Below are 21,403 nucleotides of genomic sequence, written 5' to 3'. Positions count from 1 at the left end.
AACAACAACACAACTACCTTACCAAGCATAACATCCTTCATCAGGAATTGGTCCCTTCTGGTAATACACCCAACACATGTGAGACAGTCTTACCCGTCTCACTTCTAAGGAACATTCTGATCATTTCTTCCAAGATAGTTTTATTTGTTGTTTTTTATAGTTCGTTCTTTTTCATATGTTACGTTCACTATTCGTCACCAAAACCACAATTCAAAGATAATAACTCTTATATTTCACATTCCTTTAACACTTCCCACCTATTTTTATGACTATATGATGTTTATTCAATAGTTGTATTTTGTTCTACACTGAAGTATCCATGTAAACCACCTTGAGAGTTTAGAACATGGTGAATATACTTTCACAGATATAAACATACACAGGAGACAACATTTCCCAATCTTGTAATTTTTCTTGCAGGTTTTGCCAGTGCTATGCACTTTGTTATGTCATACTATATTGTCTCCTGTTGTTATTCAGACAGATAATTCAGCCTATTTTATTTGTAACTTAGGTGTTAAGGCTGCTACTGTTATTGTCAAGTGCTAAACAGTGCGTTGGCACTATCTCATAATGATTATCTTAACAACAGACTGAAATCCTCCCTCTTCCTCATGATCTGCACCATTCTCAAATCCCTTACTTCAGTCACTGTCACTGTCAATCCATCTAGTTGAGGGTTGTTTTTTTGTTTGTCTGGTTTTTGTTTTTTCCCTCTACTTTTCCCAGCATGATGCCTTTTACCAAGAGCTGGAGTCTCTGGACAACATACCCAAAATTTATGACATGAAATATCACTATCCTTACCTCTAAGGAAAGCCCTGGATATACTTTCTCCTAGACAGATTTATTTACTCTTTTGGCAGTTCATGGTATAGTCAATACTCTTTGAAAGCACCACAATTTGAAGGCAATTTTTCTTCTGTTTTCATTGTCTGACTTTAGTATGCATTCACAAATACCTTTGCTTGTGTTAGGCACATTGTAGTCTTTAGACTGTCATTATTGCTCTTTAGCACTTTTAAGAAGTCCTTGATAATTTTCCCAGTGCAAAATGTCTTGCTTTATTGACTCCTGTTACTACGGATGCTCATTGTGGATCCAAATAAAATGAAATTGTTAACAACTTAAGTCTTTTCTCCATCGATCTTGATTGTCTATTGGTTCATTTGTGAGGACTTTTATTTCTTTGATGTTTGAATGTAATCTATATTGAAGGCTGCAGTTTTTAATCTTGTTCAGTAAGCACAACCATTGATCTGTTTGTCATATTTTGGTGGTTGGCATTAGTTTAAGACTATCATTGTTATGTGCAATTGCACTGGAACTGGAGCTGACACTCCAGGGTGTTTTTACAGGCAGTAAATTGCTCGTGAAGAGATTGCTCATCATTTTTCCACAGAACATGTGAAGATCCTAACCACATGCCTTTGGGTTGGCAGCACAGGTCCTTACCATTGTAGCCTTTGATTTTTTAATTTTTTTTTTTCCCAGTAAGCACCACCACTAGTCTGTTAGTTTATCATTTGGTGATGGCTGGCATTAGCATTTAGACTACAATCATCAAGCTCAGTTCTGAATACTTGACATGGTATATGATCTATCAAAGCCATTTTTTATGGGCAAAGTACTTACTGTTGTTTATACACTAGGCCACAAACCATGTCAGTTTGTCGTGCTGTGACTAACATGTTTATGGAAACTTTGCTAACATTATTCAAATATCATCCTCAACAAGTTTCATGGAATTTCTAGAGTAAAATTAGAATAATCTAGTGATCTATTTCTAAATATTAGTCAAAACCCCATGTGTCATAACATATCTTTATTATTTAGTTATTTTGGGAATAATTGTTGTTGTGTACTATGGAGTTAGAATCAAGTTATAACTAACATTCTAGAGGATTTTTAGAGGCTATGAATTTAAAGGTAGGAGACTTTCTTTTTCTGTTTTTTTTTAATTTATTATTTTTTGTGTGTATTGTCAAATTAGATCTGATTATTATAGGAGGAGATTGTCCCTCCTTCTCCAGCAGAGCATCTGGTGGATTTAAATCATGAACCTCTGTGATTGCAGTGCTGCTTCTTGCCCATCTTTCTTTAGTGAAGCTGTTTTTTGATCCTAATTGTGTATTAGAAGTGGTGTTTTTCTAGAAGAAGATTTGTGTTTAGTGAAGTAGAGGATCAGTGAGGATAACAGATTCCCTCAATAAGATGCACTGACACAATAGCCACATAGTGGACTAAGATATAACAGAGATCATGAGGACATTGAAGGGTTGGACTATATGTACATAAGTCCCCCTTGCATGGTGGTCAGCTCATATCTAAATATCCATTCATCCATCCATCCATCCATCCATCCATCTACTTTATAATCTCTTTGTCCGTATCTCATCTATGCATCATCTATCTATCTATCCAGCACTCTATGTACAAAACACTAAATAGATATAGTCTAACAATGATTACCCACAAATGAACAGGCACAAAGTCAGTTATGGAATGCTGATATGGGGAATTCACATGATTTTATATTTTTAAATTTGCTTTCATATTTCTTTTCCAAGGAAATACTGATCTACTGGTCAGATAAGAAAACAAGGGGACTGTGTACTGGGATTATGTGCGCACATCATGATTTCAATGTTTTAAAAATTTTAATCCCAGCCAAAAGGGACAAAAAATAATATGACATCAAATTATTTTGCAACATGAGAATTAAAGAAGAATGAACAGAGAATATGATCACATGGTGATATCACATTTCTGGCAGTTGGGAGAGATTTCATGGAAGAAAAGAAGTAGATTTAAGCTTTGAAGTGATTTAAATGTGCAAAGGTGAAAATCAGGGAGTGAAGGGAAGCTATTTTATGATAAGAGAATAGAATAAATGATTTCGACATATGATCAGGGGAAATAAAAAATGTTTTAGAAGGTCTCTTTAGGGAAAGAAAAACAAAGGTTAAAAAACAAACTTGAGATAGATCTTTGGAAGGAACTTGTACAAGCTAGAAGTTCTGAAGTGTGAGCTTCACTGGGGTCTGGTACACATTGCTCTACCTCTGGTAAAGTGTCCAGTGCAAATAAGACTCAGGAGACACTAGGAGAAGCAAGGCAGGGTCTAAGAGGAGAGTTAAAGGAAAGATGCAGAAATCTTTAAGAGTCCAGGATATTATATTTAATCTTGATTTTCAAAGCCTAGCAAGCTATGGGACATTTTTAGCCACAGCATCAAATGCATAAACTGGTCTATTTTCAGGTTTTCAGTTAAGGAGAAAGTGGGGATATGTGGGGACAAAGATATCCATTAAAAGAATAGATGTATAACACAGATATAATAACCATTTCACTGACTTCAGGCATTTGTACTATATAAGAAGTTAGGTTTTAAGAATACAGTTTTACTGGTGCTACAAATGACAAAAAATTAACTTTGGATCTGAAAATAAGCTCCATGTAGGGAAGAGAATGTGCTTGAGGATAGTGAATAAAGAATTGGGGTTTTACAGTTTATGACATAATATTTGTTGGATAGTTAATGTATGGTATTAGCACTCAGAGATGTTTAAAAGCAAAGGTTGAAATTATTATTGAGATTTTACTTTTGTTTTGATTGACATTAGTGGATTGACGTTTGTTGGATCCAAGTCCTTCACACAATTCCCTCTCATACTCACATAGAGACAGAGTCCTGGCATCCCTACGAGTCTCTAGACTCCTGAGTCGCTAAGTCTAGAAAGTGAAATTTAAGCATGTTATCCTGGTTTTCTGATTGGCAAATGAAGCAGGATTTATTGAATTTTTTCTTCCATCCAAAGAAAATACAGTGTTTTCCAACCAAGATATTGTCTTGAATTAGATAAGATCGAAATATTTTTTTTAAAAATTAAATTACATGGGAAAGAAAATTATGCTTACTTGAAGTCTGTAGAAATGCTTTTAAAAGAGAAACCCACATAGTTTACGCTTGTTATTATTAAGTGCCATTGTGTTAGCTCCAGCTCATAATGACCGTGTGCAACAGAACAGAACTTTGTCAGCATTGCCTGGTACCACACCATCCTCACAACCTCTGCTGTAGTCAGGCAGAGTAGCAGTTTAAGTAGCGGCTACTGTATTAATCATCTCCTTGAGTGTTTTTCTCTTTTTGCTGATGACTTTACCAAGCATACCGTTCTTCTCCGAAGACTAATCCTTCTGGTTGACATGCTAAAAAAATCAAACCAAAACAAACAAACAAACAAATCCAACAAGACAAAGTCTAACTACACATTCTAGCTGTACTTCTTGCCAGATAGATTTGTTTGGTATTACTACAGTCCATGATATGTTCAGTATTCTTCACCAACTTCAGAATTTAAAAACCTTTTTTTTTTTAACAAAAAGATTGACTGAAGAATTGATATATTTAAAAATATTCTACTAAGAGGATTCTTTTGAGCAAAAGGATTAAGTCTTGTGGGCAGCACTGGGAAGAAGATACATGTTTAATTAAGAAGCAGCACTATAAAGAAAATGGGAAAGATCAGATAGAGACGTGAAAAGACAGAGTAATGGTGAGCATAACTCAATGGAGATTAAGTTTATAAAACACAATGTATGGGAATGATTATGTGAAACGCAATGGAAGGGAAAAAAGCGTAAAACACAATGTATATGAATTTTGTATGTAAGTCAACATAAAATAAAAACTAAGGGAAATAAAGGAAGTAGGACCAAAGTGGCATCTTTTAAAATGCACACGCCAAGAACCAACAATAAATATTAAAACTGGTGAGGAAAATTAATAAGAAGAATAACATATTCATTAGGGAAGGGATGCCACTCATCTGATTTCTTCTAGCCGCAGTGACCTAATAGACACCGAATATAATCTGGATTGGTACTTTGTTTTTTAAAAAATAGTAATAAGAGCTTAGCTGCCAACAGAAGTTTGGCAGTTCAAACCCACCAAAATGCTTCATGAGAAAGAGGTGTAGTGTGCTTGCACATAGCTTACAGCACTGGAAACTCAATGAGGCAGTTCTCTTCTGCTCTGACAAATTTCTATGAATCAGAATGAAGTTAATGGCAATAAATCTCAGAGTTCTGACCAAAAAAAAAACAAAAACAAAAACAAAAACAAAAAACACCAAGCTTTTAAAATAACAGTGATACACCTGAGGGAATTTGGATATGGATTATCAGAAATTGAGTATTTCCTGTGTATGTGAGAACATGCAGCTTTGATCCCTTCTCACAGAAACATTGGTTTTTTGTGCACCATTGAGTCAGAACCAATCCATAGTTGACCCTCAAGCGGGTTGTCAGAGGCAGTTAGTCACAAGCTTGGCGATTACTCATCCTCCCAGGAGCAGCTAGTTGATTCAAGTTGCGTGCCTTCAGGATTGCAGCACAGCTTCTTATCAATAGGCCAGCAGAGTGTGTTAAATGTGTATGTGTGGGGTGCGGGGCATGTTGCATAGGTCATAGAGATAAGTGAAGAAAACAGGAGAAATATTGGAAGGACTCCATACAAAAAGCTTAAGAAATGCTGAACGAGTTCGGCCCTTTTGATTTTCCGACTCTAGCTCCTCGCACATTTCATTGTAGTATTTTGCTTTGTCATTCCGTGCTGCCTTTTGGAATCTTCTGTTCAGCTCTTTAGTGTCTTGGATTCTTCCTTGTGCTTTGGCTTCTCTACGTTCCAGTGCAATCTTCAGAGTCTCTTCTGACATCCATTTTGGTCTTTTCTTCCTCTTCTGTCTTTGTAATAACCGCCTGCACTCTTCCTGGATGATACATTTAACATCCTCCCACAACTCATCTGGTCTTCGCTTATTAGTGTTAAAGGCCTCAAACCTGTTCCTGAGATGATTCTGAAATTGAGGTGGTATGAAATTAAAGTCACGTTTTGGCTCCTGTGGATTCGGTTTAATTTTCCTCAGCTTCAGCTTGAACTTGCATATGAATAGTTGGTGGTCTGTTCCACAATCAGCTCCTGGCCTAGTTTTCACAGCTGATATTGAGCTTCTCCAGCGGTTTTTTCCAGAGATGTAATCGATCTGATTCCTATGCATACTATCAGGTGAAATCCATGTGTATAATCTACGTTTATGTCTCTTAAAAAACGTATTTGCAATGAATAAGTCATTGACTGTGCAAAATTCAATCATTCTATCTCCAGCTTCATTTCTGTCACCAAGTCAATGTTTTCCAACTACTGATTCTTCTTCCCTGTTCCCAACTTTTGCGTTCCAGTCGCCCATTATTATCAATGCATCTTGATTGCATGTTCGATCTATCTCTGCCTGTAAGAGTTGGTAAAAATCATCTATTTCTTCTTTGGCTCTCGTTGTTGGTGCGTATATCTGGATGATAGTAGTGCTCACTGGACTTCTTTGTAAGCATATGAATGTAATCCTATCACTCACAATGTTGTACTTCAAGATGGACCTAGAAATTTATTTTTTGACTATGAAAGCAACTCCATTTTTCCTTACCTTTTCATCTCCAGAATAATATATCATATGATCATCTGACTCGAAAGAGTAACGGTGTCTCTCTGGAGCCTAAGGTGCGCCTGATACAGGCCATGGTTTTTGCAATCACTTGTTATGCATCAGAGAGTTGGACAATGACTAGGGAGGATAGAAGGAGAATTGACGCCTTTTAGTTGTGGTGCTGGAGAAGAGTATTGAATGTACCATGAACTGCCAAGAAAACAAATAGATTCATCCCAGAGAGGGTTAAACCAGGCTGCTCCTTGGAGGCAAGGATTCTGGGGCTTTGCCTGGCATACTGTAAGGCGACATGTTGGACATGTTGTAAGGAGAGACAGGTCTTTAGAGAGGGACATCATGCTGTGCAGAGTTGAGGGACAGCGCAGGAGGGGAAGATCCTCTATGAGGTGGATTGATTCAGTGACTGGGGTAATCAGGATGGGTGTGTCAGAGGCAGTACAATTGGCACAGGATAGAGCTGGGTTTAGGGCTGTTGTACATAGGGTCGCTATGAGTCACAAACGACTCGATGGCACACAACAACAACAAAAATATACAAAAAGAGAATTCTATTGTGGAAAATCTGCTGTCAAGGACCTTTCCAAAGTGTTAAAGAACAATGATGTCAGTTTAAAGATGAAGGTAACCTGACCCCAGTCATGTCTTTTCTATTATCTTTTATACATCTGAAAGTTGGACAATGACTAAGGATAACATAAGAAGAATTAATGCCTTTGAGTCATGATTCCAGAGAGGAGTACTGAATATACCATGGACTGCCTAAAAAAATAGTTATGTTTCGGAGAAAGTGCAGCCAGAGTGACTCTTGGAGGCAAGGATGAAGAAGTTTCAGCTCACATATTTCAGGCCTATTGTTAGGAGGGGCTAGTCTTTAGAGAAGGACATCATACTTGTTAAGTTGGAGAGTCAGTGTAAGAGATCTTCAATTAGATGAATTGACTCAATGAGTGTTAACAATGGGCTCAAGTATATCAGAGATGATGAGGATCACACAGCATAGAGCATTATTCAGATTCATTCTTTATTGGGTCTCCATGACTTGTATCTACTTGACAACACGTAACAAAAATAACATACAACATCTTATTTCACAGCTTTCATTTTTCTGGAGCTTGTTTATCCCTTTTTTTATTCTCTTTCTCCAACTATTATGTTGCTTGGATGGCGGTTGAGCTTCTGAAGCCACTAAACCCCTCCCAAAAAACCCTAAAATACATATGTACCCCTTTTATGCAGAATAGTAGTAAACTTTTCAGACACTGATAGCTTTATATTTCACAATTTTAAAAAATTTCAAGTTCTCTGGCATTTTCTAAAAACAAAAAGATGTTTTACCTTTAATTTCTACCTTCAAAGTGTTAAAGGTAGAGACTAAAAAAAGCAAGAAGAAACTTTGAAATTTGAGCTTTTCATTAAATTACTTCCTTTACCAGATACAGACATCTGGTTTAGGAAGTAGATGCCACTCCTATTCCCAACCTATCTTAAAACTGGGAGATCCACCAAACACTGTCCACCCTGGGCAGTCATTCTGGCATTTAAGACTCCAATGGTAAAAAGTTCACCATCACAGCAAACCCAGATTACCTCAGTACAGCAAATTGACAGAAGAGTGCTGTATACTTAGAAGAATGTTCTTCCAAAATAGAGTAGCAAAGTATTAAAAGATAATCCTTCAGACCTGACTTATTAAATATAAGGGCCCTTTAGAAGGTTTTGTTGACTCTAAACAAGAGGCTTTAATAAAAAAAAAAAAATTAAAAAAGCAATTAATAAAACATTCCTCAATGACCACAACCAAAACAACAGGGCCTATCTTACAGAGTCCAGTCACTTCACCCAGTTTCCAAAAACGGAGACAAGGGCTTGACCTTAAATGCAGTGTCTTCCTAGAGGTCTTGTTAACTCTAAACAAAAGGCTTAAACAATGAATCAATCTAAACAGATCCTCAGCCCAAACAAGAGCATCATCATACAGAGTTGAGCCAATGGAAGTCCAAAATGGAAGACAAGGGCTTGGCAATATATATTGTTGTTAAGAACCATCTAGTACTGATCCTGTCATTGCCCGTTTGCCTGCAACAATGACACCCTGATGGGGGTAAGCATGACAGAGACACGCCACTCCAGGAGCCCTTCCAAGAGTTGATCCAGCTCAATTTTATTGGGGGTTGCAGCATACTTATATACAAACAAGTAAACAGGAAGACAGGATAGGGTGGGCTTGCAGACATAGGACATGCAGATTGGAAAGGAGAGCCTCAGCCTCATGCAGACTACTCCCAGCACAACAGATGTGGCAGCCATCTCCCCAGGTGACGAGCTTTCTAAAGCCAGCACAGCCAAACACAGGAGAGCTTTATCTATCCCATATTAAAGGCCGTTGGGAGGCTTGCATTTATCTGGAGCTAGGCGATCTATCCTGGCCAGAGGCCCTACGTTCCTCCCCAACATTCCCCAACATGACCCCATAAACAAAAGACTTTTACCTTGTTATATAACTGCTGTACTTTCTCTAAGTTCATAGTTTCCACAGGCATGTTTAGAAAGTGAATGCCACTCCTGCTTCTAAGCCTGTCTTAATCTATTAGATAACCAGATACTGTTAACCATGTGTTACCATTATGGCACTGGATAGACCAATGGCACAATGGTTAGCATCACAACAATCCAAAGTTACTGTAATATAGAGAAATGACAGAAAAGTGCTGTACCACTTAGGAGTGTCTATTTCAAAAACAATGACAACCAGGCCCTTGGGTCTAAATGAATTTTAAAAGGCCATAGGCCTGCCCATACTTCAGGTTCTCATTGGTTCCCAGCAAAAGGCTCCCAGCCAGCGAGCCAGCCAGCCAGCCAGCCAGCCAAATATGACCTGGAGAGTTCCCATACCAATACAGAAAGAACTAACCTTCTAAGTGGTACAGCACTGGTCCGTTCATTTGCTGTATAGAGGTAACTTGTGTTTGCTGTGATGCTGAACACTGTGAAACCGATGTGTCAAATGTGGTAATGATTACCCATGGTGAACAGTATTTGGTGGAGCTCCCCGATTAAAACATGCTTGGAAGCAGGAGTGGCATCCAATTGTGAAAAAGCTTGCCTACGGAAACCCTATGAACTTGGAGAAATGATAAAAGTCATACAAATGCTCAGGTCTTTGAGTCATCTAAGACTCGACAGCACTTAAGAACAACAACAGCAACTAGATACAATCATTGGTTGATGGGTGGAGGAGACAGGAATTATTTTTTCTTTTTCCAATCAAAATCCTATAACAATTATAAAAACCTTTCTTTCTAGATACTGCATATTAAGTATAATTAAAAAAAAAACCAGTAATATGGATTAAAGCTCAAAATCAAGAAAACAAAGAAAACATAAACCACTGGTCTGATTGACAACATCATGACAGATGGTGAAGAGATTGATATATTAATAACTTTAGTTTGCTTGGCTCCACAATCAACACTCTTGGTACTAGCAACCAGGAAATCAACAGACGAATTGCATAGGGAAAGTCTGCTGTCAGGAACCTCTCCAGAATACTGAAGAGCAACAACATCAGTCTGGAGACTAAGGTTTGCCTGATGCAGGCCATGGTCTTTGGAATTACGTGCTATGCATTAGAAACCTGGAGAATGACTAGGGACGACAGAAGGAGAATTGATGCCTTTGAGCTGTGATGCTGCAGAGAGTGCTGAATGTACCATGTACTGCCAAGAGAACAAACAAGTTCAGCCTTGAGAGAGTGAAACCAGGCTGCTTCTTGAAGGCAAGGATTCTGAGGCTTCATCTGACATACTTTGGATATGTTGCAAGGAAGGACTAGGCCTTGGAGAGGGATATTATGTTTGGGAGTGTGGAGGGACAGCACAAGAGGAAGCCCCTCAATAAGATGGATTGACTAAGTGACTGGAGTAATAGAGGTAGGTGTGTCAGAGACAATAAGGTTGGCTCAGGCTAGACCCTATATTGTACATAGGGTCTCCATGACTTGCAGCTTACTTTACGGCACAGAAAAACAACAGCAACAACAAAAATACATGCATTGACATCACAGTTCCCACTTGGTCTCTACTTCCACGCTATTATATTTGATTGCTACACTTATTTCTTTTTCATTCTTTCCCCCCGCTTCCTTTGGTTTGGGCTTAACCCTTCTATTCTTCTGTTTGATTGCATTTTGCTTGTCAAGTTCTATAACCTCTTTTTCAAAAATTGAAAGTTCATAGATGCCTATAACTCTGTTTGTCTTTTTCTTGTTCCACTTATATATAAAACGATTGGCTTTATGTTGGTGGATGAAATAAAGGCAATGAAGACTTCAATTGTTTCTGGGGCACTGGGCCATAGAATTGCTGTTCTTACTCTGCCCCTGTCTGAGAACTAGAGCTTATAAATTCCCAAATGATTTCATGACCACTCCTTATCAATACATCTTCTGCTCCCCATATTTTTGTGTACACAATTTCTTTAAACAGTTCTATGTGAGGGTTTTTCTGCATATGTTGTTAATATGTGTCATTGAGTCAACAATGGCTCATAGTTATCGTATGAACTATGATTTATTCTGTATCATCTTCATGATCTTTGACATGCTTGAGTCCATTGTTACAGTCACTGTATCAAAATCAATAGCCTGCATATCAGTCTATCCATAAAAGTCATCACACTATGACTCTGTTTTTCCTTCTACTGTTCAATATTCTTGTTAGGTAAGTTGTTGTTTTGTTGTTAGGAGTTGTTGATTCAAGAAAGACTCATAATGACCATATGAACAACAGATCTGAGCCCCATCTTAGAAATGTGTAGAATGGTTATAACAAATACTAAAAATTAATGACTTTAAATATCAGAAATTAATTTTTTTATCATTCTGGAGTCTAGAGTTCCAAGTCTGGGCATTAGTCATGTCAAATGAACCTTGACCTGTAGAGTCAAAATACAGCATGAATGTTAGAAATTACTCACTCTTCTTTTGCTACCCTAACCCATCTTAGGGCTCCAAGTAGCATCAACATCCTTGTACCACTTTTGTCTCATTGTGATCAGGTATATTGAACTTGTCAGAACGCCAAATCTGGTATTTCTAGAACTAAATTCAAGGGGTTATGATATCTCCTTTAACTGCTTATTTTTTGCCCTTCTCACTATCTCTAGCCTTTAATTAAAGAATTAATGTTTATTTTTGAGCCCCATTGGGGTGTTCAGTAGTGTGTTTGAGGGCACAAAGAAAGCATTATCCTAGTGACTGCCATTAACAAAATTAGAACCAAAGTCAAAAGACAAATTAAATTTTAAAAATTAGATAAAATATAATATTCGGATATAAGATGGTAAGCTATGCAAATACCTGGAGTTTAGAGCAAAAGTGAATAATAAGGGGATACAGGAAACCAATCATATTGCTTGAGTCAACTCCTAATCATGATACCTCATGTGTGTTACAGTAGGACTATGATTCATCAGGTTGTCAATGATTAATTTTGTGGAAATACATTCTTTTTTCTTCCAAGATATCCTTAGTTGTACTCAAGATTTAAGTATTTTGCCTATCATGTAAGCATGTTAAACAGGCTACAAGAGAGAGTTATTGAAGTAACATCACATTGATCAGGGAATGCAGACTCACAATGAAGGGAGGGTGAAAGAATAATTTAACTGTAAATAAATTCCTTATCTGGCAGATTATCATTTTAGTGGTTCCTGGGAGAGAAATAGTAATACAAGGGGTTGAAGCAAAATTCTATATTTGGAAGGAAATTATTAATGTGTTTTAATTGATGCTGTTGTCTGGGTTCACTGATTTCTGTACGTTTTACATGCTCTCTTTAGATTATTTCATCAGTTCAAGTGCTCTAAACAAAATATAAGATCAAGTATTACAACAAAATCTAGCAAAGCAAACACTCATGTATTTTTTTTTTACAAACTCTTTTATTTATTTATTTATTTTTGTGCGTGTACCATCAAATCAGATCTGACTGGTACAGGAGGATATTGCCCCTCCTTCTCCAAGAGAGTACCTGGTGGGTTTGAACCACTAACGTCTGACATTGCAGTTGCAGCTTCTTGCCACTAGGCCACTAGAGCTCCCTCACAAACTCTTTTTTAATTACCTTCTTATTTAATGGCAGCCCTGATTAGAATTCTCAGTACTTAGAAACAAGCACCTTATTTACATTTATCAAACTAAGAAGAGGATAGATGGGCACAATCATTTACTCTTCTTAGGAAAAAAGAACAAACCTACAGTTAACATATCTTCAGAAGGGCTAAACATATAATCCTAGAGACATGTATTTGAGCATTCAAAAGACATAACACACTTCTATATATGTCCTTCAAAATTTTTTAAGTTCTTAGAAATACGTTGGTAGCACACTTCAAAAATATTTGACCATTTTTAGTCAATGGACCAAAGTTTAACTGATGAACTAAAGGGATAAGGTCTTATGCTTGGAGTAATAATACAACACTTTGTACTTCTGATAATTCTTTTATCTGAAGAGCTCAAGGCACATTAAAGGAAAACTAGAAATCAGGGGAATGGGAGTAATAATAGCACACTTAAAGCAAGTGGAGAAATAGTCTGTATAGATCAAGGTTGAAAATTTCGAAAGTGGTCATAATAATGCAACGGTCTAGTTCCTAGATCTCATACACAAATGTAGCAGCCCCTGCAGAGCTGCTGCAGCAAATACAACTTTGAAACTGAAACTACAAAAATATTTTTTTCCGAAGAACATCAATCTGGTTCTACTTCCTTAGGATACAACGTTTTAATACTCTTTAACTTTCTTACAATATCATCTCTATTCACAGGTGAGGCTTTGGATATTGTTATCCTAACATACATGTGAGAAAAATCTCCACCAAGCTAACATGATTTAGCAAAATAACTTTCACAAAAGTAATTGCTTGGAAATATAGACAGAATTTAGCTTCAGAAGATAGAGATAATTTTCTGAAGTGGCCTATGGATCTTTTAGAAACATTTATAGCCATAAAATTAGAATTACACATAGACAGATCTATATTAGGAGAGATTGTCCACAGTTATTTTTGGTAGTAACTCTATACAAATGTTTATACTCTTTCTTTTCTAAGAAATACAACACTTACACCTATTTTTGACACAGATATTCCCTAAGGACGTAATTTGGGAAAAGTAGTATTGTGTAAATAAAACTTTTCCAAGTATTAGGATATGTGTGTGACCTTAGGTAAGATATTTAGGTTTTCTAAATATCAGTTTATTTGCCAATAAAATGAGTACTTTTTTAATAGATAGCATAATATTTACTTCTTTCTGACAATAAAAATGTATTTACCAACTTTGTAAGCAAACAATTTTTTAAAAAGACAAAAAAGTGTGATTCTACTTGACACATTCATTTAGAATTTAGCATCTGTAAAATAGCAGATGATATTTATGTTAAACTCACAAGAATTTCTGTTTATATGAAAGTTGAATTCATCAAGAAAACAAAGAGGGTAATGATCAAGGCTTTGATTTTTTTGTCCAGGAGATTTTTTTTTACTGTAATAATAAAGAGTTTGTTAATTTCAAGCCCTCATGAATAATAAACAACATTTTTACAAAATAAAATTATGTAAAGATTTGGTGAACAGTTATCTTCAGGTGACGATGTTTTTCATGGAGGGCCAACATCTATCATCATGGAGGACCAACTCTCGTGGTTAGCACTCTTAAATTTTTCATAGCAGCAAAGCTACTTTCATGATCATCGTGTTTTGAAAGCTCATAATGTTCAACTCTGCTGGAGATCTACTGTGTTATATGAAAAAGCTGAAATGCCCCACGTGTCCTCCTTTCCACTTCTGGTCCCCCTTTTGTTCAATCATCCAGGGTTATAGAATGTGCCTGGATTTGTAAACTCTGTGGGAAAAATTGTTAAAACAGTATTTTGGAGACAATAAAAAAGTATAATAAAAACTTTCATTGGGATATTTGACTGAAACAGTAAGAAAATGCCACCCTGTTTCTATTCTATCTACATGATGTACTTTACCAAGATATAATGAAAGAGTCTGCAAATGAATTAAACTGTAAACCTGAATTAACATCTTGACTTCTGTCTAGGTATCTAGAGTAAGAATAGCTAAACAATGAACGTGTTTTTAGCGAATGTCTTTTTAACATTTACTGGGTAAATCTGACAGTTTTCTTGATTCTTATACATACACCACGATGTGGAAGCACTTTCTTTTATAGGTTGTGATCCTTTTTGCAATAAACAGTTTGTGGGGAAGTTTTCAAATTTTAAGGGAACTTTAAGATGATGATTAGTAGTTCATAGACCAGTTATGGACTTGACTACTGCCTGTTCAACATGCTGGCTATTGACTTGACTGATCACATATATTTCCCTGTAAATTCAGTGATTTGACCATTTCTATAAACATCTTTTGTAGCTGTAACTTAGAAGCCTAGTTTTGTACATATGAGAATTTAGAGAAGCAATAACAACAAAGGAAAAGATTTTAGTATCTTTGTTTTGTGTGTCATTAGCTAACTCATATGAACCCATTTGCAACTCAGTATCTCTATATCTAAGGCAAACACAGAATGAAGAAGATAACTAGTATCTGCTTCAAAAGGAAAGAGCAAAAAATATTTTTGAATACTTACTATATGCTAAATTTTCTTCATAGCACTTCTACATGTGTGATTTAATATAAGCCTCAAACGAGTCTGAAAAATATTTATTAACACTCTCAACAATGCAAAAGAGTAACGAGTGGATTTGGAGGTCTAGAGATGACTGACTGATTTTACATATATATATATATACAGAGAGAGAGAGAGTTGCTAATATATATATATATATATATATATATATAGTTGTTATGTACCGTCAAGTCACTTGCGACTCATAGAGACCCTATGGACAACAGCCCTAAACAGTTTATTATACAAAACTCTGCTCTGTCCTGTGCCAATCTCACTGTCTCTGTCACACCCATCCCCATTACTCCAGTCACTGAATCAATCCACCTCATAGACGGCCTTTCCCTCCTGCGTTATCCCTCCACCCTATCAAGCATGTTGTCCCTCTCCAAGGACCGGTCCCTCCTTACTACATATCCAAAGTATGTTAGATGGAGCCTCAGGATCGTTGTCTTCAAGGAGCCACCCAGTTTAACCCTTTCCAGGATGACTCTGTTTGTTTTCCTAGAAGTCCATGGTACCCTCAATACTCTTCTCCAGCACCATAGCCAAAAGCATCAGTTCTCCTTCTATCCTCCTTGGTCATTGTCCAACTCTCTGATGCATAACAAGTGACAGCAAAGACCATAGCCTGTATCAGATGCACCTTAGTCTCCAGAGAGACACCACTGCTCTTCAGTACTTTGGAGAGGTCCCTAACAGCAGACTTTCCCGTGGCAATACATCTTTTAATTTCCTGGCTACTGGTGCCAAGATTGTTGATAGATAGATAGATAGATAGATAGATAGATAGATAGATAATAGATAGATAGATAGATAGATAGATAGATAGATAGATAGATATAGATATAGGTCTAGATATAAATTTCCTCATAATGCTAATAAAATGGTAATAAAGAAACTTTTCTAAAAGGGTATATAGCTATAAAAGCCAAAAAATGGGGGAAAGGGAGATAAACAGCAAAGCTAGAACTGATGTGAAGGACAGAAAAGACATGAATGAATGGCTTTTGACTTAGGCTACCACAGTAACATAAGGCAATAATGACAAATAGTGGCTAGCAAAATTATTTATGCTATAGAATGCATAAAGGTTTATTAGAAAAAGTATTTGGTAATAACTTATCAGATAAGGGACTTATATCCAAAATTTATAAAATACTTGAGCACCACAACAAGATAAAGGAAATAATCCAACAGAAAAATGGGCACAGGATATGAACAGGTACTTCATTGAAGATGACATTCAGATGGCCAACAAGCACATGAAGAAATGTTCAAAATCCCTAGTTCTAAGAGAGATGCAAACTAAAACAACTATGAGATATCATCTCACCCCAGTCAGAATAGCAAAATTTACCAGAACAACAAGCAACAAATGCTGGTGAGGTTGTGGAGAAACTAGAACCCTTATTCACTGTTGGTGGAAGTGTAAAATGGTGCAGCCGCTGTGGAAGGCAGTATGGTGCATTCTCAAAAAGTTGTAAATAGAGATACCATTTGACCCAGCAATTCCACTACTGAGAATATATCCCAAAGAGACCATAACTGACATCCAAGCAGATATATGCACACCCATGTTTATTGAAGCTTTGTTTACAATAACAAGGAGGTGGAAAAACCAAAGTGCCCATCAAGAAACAAATGGATAGAGAAGCTATGGTATATTCACACAATGGAATACTATGTTGCATTGCAAAACAAGGAACTCATGCAATATTATTCAAAATGGTTGACTCTGGAGAACATTATGCTGAGTGAAATATCACAGTCACAAAAGGACAAATATGCATGGTGCCAGAGTTGCAAAACAGGACAGACCTTGGGTTTGGGGAGACACTGAGAAAGTTGAGTTCAATAATGTATACTCTACTGAAACAGGTGAGGGAGAAAACTGTTTAAAAGGGATATATGATTAGATACTTTTGTCATGACAGGAGTCTAGAGCGAAGGCTACATGGTGGAGTGGACCTGGGGGAGGGTTTGTAAAACAATGGAAGAATTTTTCTTTTACTTTTCTAAGAGGGTAGTGTTCTTGGGGGGAGGGTTGGGAAGGGAGAAAATGTGCAACAATGAATGAATGGAAATCCAAAGTCTCTGTAAATTTTTACTGAAATTAATAATAAATTTAAATTTTAAAAAATTAAGTTAGAGTAGGGAAGACAATCGATTTATAACTGCTCATAATAATAACACTATATCATGGCATGGAGGAGGAATAGTGGAATTGTACCCACATTTACAATATTCTTCTTACCAAAACCATTTACGGAAAACAGGAACTGCATTGGAACATGTATCTCTGGATTGGAAATAATCATATTGATAATATTTCTAGCCTTAAACTTAAAAGATTATATTGTTCAAAATTATTTGTTATATATTTGTTTATTTTTTTCCCTCTTTTAACAACTGGGATCTAGATAGAAAAGAAAAGACTAGATGATGGCCAAAATTATTAGAGCAGCTATTGCTGCCAGTTTAGGGCCTGTGTCACGAAAAGGAAGTCCTACTCATAAGCAATGCCACCCAAGGTAATAAAGGAGGTTAGAATTGCTTCCACTGTGGAAAGCTGGGCCATTTCAGTAGACAGTGTCACAGGTGAGAGCCAAAGATTGGCAAGGGAGTAGAGAGGAACCTCCCACTCACTTGCTTTAAGTGTGGATCCGAAGGACACTTGGCCAAGGGCAGCCCACATGGGGTCCTCGTGGCTGATAGGACTGATAGTCCCTGGTTCCCAGCTGGAAACAAAGGAGGATGCTTCAACTACTCAGATCCTCCCAGAAGAGCTGTGGGTGAGCATTAACATTACTGGTAAGTATATTCCTTTTCTTCTGGACACAAGAGCCTATTATATGGTTCTAAAAGACTTCTGAGGTTCCAACTCTTCTCACTATTTCTTAGTTTTTGGAATCGATGGAAAACCTCATAAGTAGTTCCTTACTTCACCTCTGCCTTACATGTGGACTTCTGAGCTGTAAAATAACCCAATGTTAAACGGAATTTGGTCCAGGACTTAAGAACAATAAATGATGTAGTTGAGCCTCAAAAAAAAAGTTTATTACAAATTTTTTGAGACAGTGGATGAGGTCAATACTAAGAAAGGATAATTGGCTAGGAGCTCTCTGAAGAAATACTTATACACTTATTCATTCTTCTGTGTTTGTAGCTAAGCAACTGTTCCTCCCTAGCATGACAGATCTATTGGCTTAATGTTGAGGAGTTATGCTACCAACTCAAAAGGAAGCGTAGTAGAAAAATGAACAATCTCCTGTGAAATTACAGCCTTGAAGAAATTCCACTGGAGGGTCATCTATGAGCTGATTCTTATTCAACAGTACACAACAATAATGCCTCCATGGCAGATCACTAGAAATTTCTTCTCTGTAAAAGACAAAAACCAAGGGACTATGGTATAATGGGGTGTAAGAACACAGCTTTAAAAACAGAGAAAGAAAATAAAAAGCACTGCTATTCAATTAGTTCTGACTTCTGGTGATGATATATCAGCTCTCTGAAGTTTGTAAATCTTGTCAGGAACATAGTTCTCTTCTGAATCAGTTGATGAATTTAAATGAACAAAGTTTTGATTAATAGGCCAACATATTAATCAAATCACTAAGTGAAAGTTGTTGCTGTTGTTACGTGCCAAAAACCCCTTTATCCTATCCTGGCTCAATCTGATGATCTCTCTGCTCTATGCTCAAGCCCACTGTAGATGGCCTTCACCTGTTTTGCTGACCAGCTAATTTCCCTAACATAATGTTTTTGGTGTTTTGTGGGTTCCACCCCCCTCCCCAATGCTTCTTAACAATTCATCCAAAACATAGGACATGAAGTTTTACAATCCTTGCTTCCAAAGAGCACACTGGTTGTACTTCCTCCAAAATAGATTTATTTGTGCTTTTGGCAATCCATGGTATATTCAATAATTTTCAACATCATAATTAAAAGGAATTATTCCTTGTTGGTCTTTCTTATTTATAGCCCAACTTTCAGATTCATTAGAAGCAATAGAAAATGCCATGGCTTGGGCCACACCTATCTTTAAAGAAGATTATGCTATATATATTGAAGGCCACAGTCTCAGATCCTCATAAGTAGGTGCTTTACGTATTCTTCACTTTCTATAAGCATTAGAGAGGTTAAATTTAATATTACATATCAAAGTTTTAATAGCTCTCAGTCTTCATGTACTCTTTGGCTCCCAGAATGCTGGCAACCAGACTACTATTCTTCATGTAAAAGACTGGATTACTCTTCTTCATGGAATTTGATGAGTTTAAACTAAAAAAGACCTGAACATTATTATGTTGTACACATCTAATAATTTACTAGCCAGGTCATCTTACAGTGCATCCAGCAATGAAGAATCCCTGTTTTCTATGCTTCCAATATGATAACTAGCATTCGCTTTCCATTATGAGCAGACAGCCAAAAATCAACAGATAGTGGAGGAAATTCTCCACCATGAGAGTCAAAGACAAGCATACAAAGGGAAGAAAATCCTTTAAATAGCATTGAAACTCTGCAAGGAAAAAAAAAGACTGGGAAAGTTAAAGAGATTTACAAAGATATTGCTCTTTGAAATATGGTATTAATATAATTTAATATAGAAACAAAAGTAATATTTGAAAATTTAAAAATTTAAAGTATGATTGTGAAAAATAAGCAGAGATGGAATAGAAAAGAAAGATAAAAGTTTATTTTGTCTCTTCTGTGTAAAGGGACAAAATTGAAGATGAAACAGAAAATTATAAAGGAAAGAGAGAGAATAATAAAGGGCAAGTCCAGAAAGAGAAAATAGACAAAATGAGGGGAGGGCGGAAGACATTAAGGAAATAAGAAATAAATATGTATTATAATGTAAGGATATGTGTTTAGATTAAGCTATTGCTGGGGCCAAACAATGAGTAAAATGATATTTACAAAGTCAGTTATTATGATGTAATTCAACATTGAAGAATAAGACTATTCAACAATTTTTACAAAACAAAATTTTCTAATAGTGATTAAAAGTCAGAATAATATTAGGTCTCTTCACTGGAATCTGAAAGATAATTAATTAATTCTTAGAAAATTTAAATAAGGTTCAAACAAAAGTTACATAACCAATAAGTACAAAGAATCTATTGTGTTTAGACATTCAATTAATAAAAATGTTTACCTATCACAAAAGCTTTCTTAGAAAGCTCCTACAGAGCATGGTACAAGAAAATAAATACAAAGATGCAGAAATGGTCCAGGGAACAGCAGAATCATCTAAAGATGATGAATTCTAACATGATAGCTACTCTGTTCATGTAGAGAGACTCAGAAAGCTTGTCCGATAACTACTGAAAAAGTATATAATGAGAAAAAAGTAAAGCAAATGTGGTTTTATACATTGAAGATGATTAAATTATGGGCAGTGATTGCATGAATCAAAGTATGTGTTGTTGTTAAAGGTTGTCGAGTCATAGGTGACTCATAGTGACCCTGTGAGTGAAAGACCTGAATACTTGTATAACTTTTATCCTTTCTCCAGGTTTACAGGGTTTCCAGAGGCAAGTTATTTCTGGAAGTGGATGCCACTTCTGCTTCCAAGCTTGTTTTACTCAGGGAGCTCCACCAAACATTGTCCACCATGGATAAGCATTATCATATTTGACACATCAGTGCCACAATGTTCAGCTTCATAGAAACCACAAGCTACCTCTGTACAGCAAGTGGACAGACCCAGGCTAAATGACCTAGGCAAATATTTGACCAAAAACAATTAAAAATAGGTCTGACTCTGTGTCAGAGACTCAAATTCATCTGGCAAGTCTCCCCCGCTGACACCCACTTGGGATGTAAAGAAGCCATAAGCCCAAGTGTTTCATACGTGTCCCTCCTCAAGATATAAGAGGCCATCCTAAGGTCTAGCTAGAACCGAGATACACAACACACTGGCCCTCAGCCCTCAGCCTATAGGCATGGCCAAACATTTCAGTATTTTACACCCAAATGCTGATTGACTCTGTGCCAGAGACCCCCCAATTCATCTGGCAAGTCCCCTCTGCTGACACACACTTGGGACAAAAATAAAGCCATAAGAGCCCAAGCATCAAAGTATGTTGTTGTTGTTATGTGCCGTCGAGTCACTTGTGACTCATAGCGACCCTATGTACAACAGCCCTAAACTCTGCTCTGTCCTGTGCCAATCGCACTGTCTCTG

Source organism: Elephantulus edwardii, unplaced genomic scaffold (assembly GCF_000299155.1).
Source record: "Elephantulus edwardii isolate Elephantulus edwardi_28Jun2011 unplaced genomic scaffold, EleEdw1.0 scaffold00069, whole genome shotgun sequence".
Taxonomy (NCBI): domain Eukaryota; kingdom Metazoa; phylum Chordata; class Mammalia; order Macroscelidea; family Macroscelididae; genus Elephantulus; species Elephantulus edwardii.
Note: the sequence above shows the minus strand (reverse complement) of the source record.